Here is a 4,716-nt window from a genome sequence, read left to right as displayed (position 1 = left end):
GTAGAGGTCCTCAATAGACCGTGGCCCTTGTTGTTGATCATGATCGATGGCATGCCCAATGTAGGGATTAAAGATCCCTTCAAATTCGTCGTCCCAAAGACCACAAACTTCATTGAGTTGATCATTGAAAATCTCTTGCTTAGATGGAGACAACTCTCCCAATTTCTTCTCTTGGCCAATGAGGCCATCCTCTTCTTCCTTGGTTGATTTTGATGAGCTTTGCAAGCTCTCCTTGTCACAATTCACTTGCTCTTTGAATGGAGCATCTTCAATTTTCTTCCTCCATTGGAGTTCCGATTTCTTCCTTTCATCTTTCCTATATAATGATCAATCATGAAACATGGCTCATGCAAACGAGGAGCTCTCATGGTCTTGTCAAGATTAAAAGTTATGCTTTCATCTCCCACTTCTAGAGTGAGCTCTCCATGTTTCACATCAATCACCGCACCCGCGGTGTGTAGGAAAGGTCTTCCTAAGATGATTGGAATGTTGGAATCTTCCTCCATATCAACAATGACAAAGTCCACCGGGATGAAAAACTTCCCAATTCGCACGGGGACATCTTCCCATATCCCTAATGGTGTCTTCGTCGATCTATCGGCCATTTGAAGAGTGATATTGGTGCATTTAAGCTCTCCCATTCCCAACCTTTTACTTACCGAGTATGGCATGACACTCACACTAGCCCCTAGATCACATAAGGCTTTGTTGATCGTTGTGTCGCCAATGGTACACGGTATTGAGAAGCTTCCCGGATCCTTTAACTTTGGAGGTGAACTCCCTTGAAGTATTGCACTACTCACCTTAGTGAAGGCGATAGTCTCAAGTTTCCGGATCGACTTCTTCTTTGTGAGGATATCTTTCATGTACTTTGCATAGGCCGGTACGTGATTGATTAATTCCGTGAAAGGAATTGAGACTTCTAAGTTCTTCACAATCTCCATGAACTTTCCAAGTTGATCATCAAATTTGGGCTTGGCTTGACGACTTGGAAAAGGAAGTCTAATCACAATGGTCTCCTTCTCTTTGGCCTTGTCTTCATTTTTCTTTGAACTTTCTGTTTTTGATGATTCCCCTTCTTTGGGACTTTGCACAATTTCTTCCTTTTCACTAGCTTTCACAACTTCATCCTCAACTTGCTTCTTCGGTGCTTCATATCTTGTACCACTTCTCAAGTGAATGGCACTAACCGTTTCATGTCTAGGGGGATTACTTTGAGGTGGTAATTGCCCCTTTTGTCTTTGTGAGCTTGAAGATGCTAGTTGAGTCAATTGTGTTTCCAACATCTTGGTGTGAGCTAGAATGTTGTTGATGGTGGTGTCTTTTGCTTGGCTATCTTTTTGCATTTGAGTGAAAAATTCTTGTTGATTGTTTTGCATTTGGAGGACCGCTTTTTGGACATCAAAACCTTGGTCATTTTGGTGATTGTATGGATTTTGATTTTGGTAACCTTGGTTTTGATTGTAAAAGGGTCTTTGATTTTGATTTCTCATGGGTGGTGGAGTGTATGTTGTTTGAGGGTTTTGAACATTTTGGCTTTTGTATGAGAGATTTGGATGGAACTTGGTGTTTTCATTGTAAAAATTTGAATAAGGGGTACCACTTTTGTAAGCTTGGAAAGCATTAACTTGTTCGGTTGTTCCCCTACACTCACTTGAGTCATGACCCAAAGTTCCACAATTCTCACATATCCCACTTGGGATTAATGAGGATGCCGTCATGGCATTGACATGATGCTTTGATGATTTTGAGTTTTCTTCAAGTCTAGCCATAGCTTGTTCAAACTTCAAGTTGATTGTGTCAATGTGAGCACTAAGTTGAGCACCTAATTGAGTAACGGAGTCCACTTCATACTTTCCTCCTCTAGTAGCCTTGCGAGGCCTACTATATTGTGAATTATGGACCGCCATTTCCTCAATCTTGTTCCATGTTTGATTGTCATCAACTTCGGTGAACATTCCATTTGATCCCATATTGAGAATGTTCCTTGAATCTTCATATAAACCATTCCAAAATTGTTGCACTAAAAACCATTCGCTAAGTCCATGGTGAGGACATGAGCGACAAATACCTTTGAACCGCTCCCAAGCTTCATACAAAGATTCTTCATCCCTTTGCTTAAAACCCGTAATTTGAGCTCTTAGCATGTTAGTCTTTTCCGGTGGGTAGAATTTTTTGTAGAAAGCTAGAGCTAACTTCTTCCAAGAATCTATTCCAAGGGTGGCCTTATCAAGGCCCTTCAACCATTGCTTTGCGGTGCCGATTAACGAAAAAGGAAATAAGACCCATCTTATTTGGTCTTGAGTCACGCCCGTTTGAGAGATAGCTTCACAATAATCGCAAAATGTTTCCATATGAGAATGAGGGTCCTCACTAGGCATTCCCCCGAATTGGCTCCTCTCAACTAGTTGGATGAAGGCGGACTTGGCAATAAAATTACCGGTGAGATGTTGCGGTGTAGGAGTACCATTTGGTAGATCCTCCTCGGTGGGTATAGAGTGTGACGAGAATTTAGGCATTGTAGGTGGATTTTGTGTGGTATTGTTTAATGGGTTTTCTTCTCCTTCTATTGCGAAAGGATTGACAAACTCACTAGTGGGTTGAACAACTTCACCAACACCTCCCAAATTCCTCCTAACAAGTCTCCTATTATTCGTCAAGGTTCTTTCGATTTCACGGTCAAAAGGTAACAAATCTCTTTGTAACCTTCTAGACATGCAAAATATCAAACAACTCAAAAACAATTAGAACAAACCTTGAGGAGTTTTACTTCCCCAAGGTGAAAAAGACACAACTAAAAACAATAAAAGAAATCTTAAATCAATTAAACACCGTCCCCGGCAACGGCGCCATTTTTGATCGAGGCCATTTCGTGTTCACAATTAAGCATATGTGGTCGTTGGTCAATGGTCGATACAAAACACAATTTATACTCCACAAACAACTCTACAATTAGTAAAGAGGCAAGTAAAGGTCGGATCCCAAGGGACGGGTATTGAAATGAGAATTCTATTGTAACTAGTAGTGTCTAAGGGGTGTCACAAATTGGGTTGATGTAGAAGGTTACTAAACTAAAATAACAATGAAAATAAACTAGCAAGATGAATAAAAATGGGTGTAAACAATTGATTAAAGGCACTAGGGTGTCATGGGTTCATAGGGGAATCATGGGATATGATCATACAAACATGTTCTCAAATTATAAGCAAGCAATTATTGTTGTGATGGATTGAGTTGGGTTATATCTTACAATCCTAGGAAAGTTTGGGTCCGGAGCCGAATCGATTAGATTGTACAACACCTACAAGTCGACTTAATCTTTCCTACTCAACACATGCATGGTCTAACAAGACTCGAGTTGGGTTATGTCTTACAAGTCAAGTTGAATGGATAGAAGATGATAGTAAATGCAAGGATTCATAGGCTTAGCATTTCATCAAATATAACATGTGCATGTATTAAGATCAAAACAAGCAAGCAAATAAGATATGAAAGCATATTAATTTAAGCATGAATCATTCCCCATGTTGGTTTCCCCTAATCACCCATTAAACCCTAGCTAAGAGACTACTCACTCATTATCATATTGATCATGCTAGAAAGGTTGTCAATCATACTAACATAATGAAACATGATGAATAAATGAAAGTAATTAACAATAATTAAAAAGGGATTAAGAGATTATACCTACTAATGATTCCAATAATAAAGCAAGAATAATAGAAGTACTTGAATCCTAGATTGAGAGGTTGTTAATCTCCCAATAATAACCCAAATAATCTTCAATTACCCAAAATAAAGGAAGAACAAGAGAGAGATTAATGAACTAAAACTTGGATTAAAACTTGATTAATACTTGATTACAATATTAAAGAGAGTTTTGATTGATATTAACTACACTAATTATTGATAAGAAGAACATGCTCCTCTAATTAGCCTAATGGGGTATTTATAGTGAAAATTAGGGAGGATGCATTAGGGTTAACTAAGGGCTAAACTAGTAATTACACTTTTTAAGTTGAGCAAGGAGAATCCGGTATTTTCCGAGAGAAGGGCTTCTCTTTTCGTAGCTTGAAGAATGAAAAACGTCTTGCATCAAATCCGTGCGGATTGGAGTCGGGACGGCCGGATCTGGGTTGAGGAATCCGAGCGGATTCAAGAGAGGGACGCTCGGATTGTCTTGGGGAATCCGAGCGGATTCCAAGGTCGGACGCTCGGATTGGGCTGGGACGGACGGGGCGGATTTGGTACAATCCGTTCGGATTGTTGGTCAGCTTCAATTCTTCTTCTTTTCTTCCCTTTTCTTCATAAATTCCTTGGGGATTTCCTCGGGGACTCAAGGATCCTTTTCTCAACATTGTTCTTCTACTATGATATGTACAAAGGCCTTCTAGTCTTGTCTCTCCTTGATGCTTGGTCATTGAATACAATCAATTTAGCCTCGTTTTGCCATGAAAATGCAAGATTCTTACTCCTTTCCTACCAAGGGATCAAAATCTCAAAGAATATGCAAAACAAAGAACTAAAGATAAGAAATGACCCAAATAGGCACTAAAAAGCATGGAAACAATGGTAATTCGGGGGCTAAATATGCGCCAATTATGGTCACATCACAGCTATAACCTTGACTCGCACTTCAATGTTATAGTAGATTCAGTTATAACCTTGAATTCATATTTCCAAGGTTATAACTCAAGCAGCCATAACTAGAGCAAC

The 4,716-nt window shown here is 39.5% G+C and overlaps 1 non-coding gene across 1 annotated transcript; it reads left to right on the top strand.

Annotated features, from left to right (window-relative positions):
* Nucleotides 1–2,040: 2,040 nt before the first annotated feature.
* On the top strand, nucleotides 2,041–2,147 carry LOC141625981 (small nucleolar RNA R71). Its single transcript, XR_012535718.1, has one exon. It is a non-coding gene; the product is annotated as a small nucleolar RNA R71 (small nucleolar RNA).
* The last annotated feature ends 2,569 nt before the right edge of the window (nucleotides 2,148–4,716 follow it).

The sequence above is a fragment of the Silene latifolia genome, chromosome X, assembly GCF_048544455.1.
Source record: "Silene latifolia isolate original U9 population chromosome X, ASM4854445v1, whole genome shotgun sequence".
Lineage (NCBI taxonomy): Eukaryota > Viridiplantae > Streptophyta > Magnoliopsida > Caryophyllales > Caryophyllaceae > Silene > Silene latifolia.
Note: the sequence above shows the minus strand (reverse complement) of the source record. Positions and strands in the feature narration are given on the sequence as shown.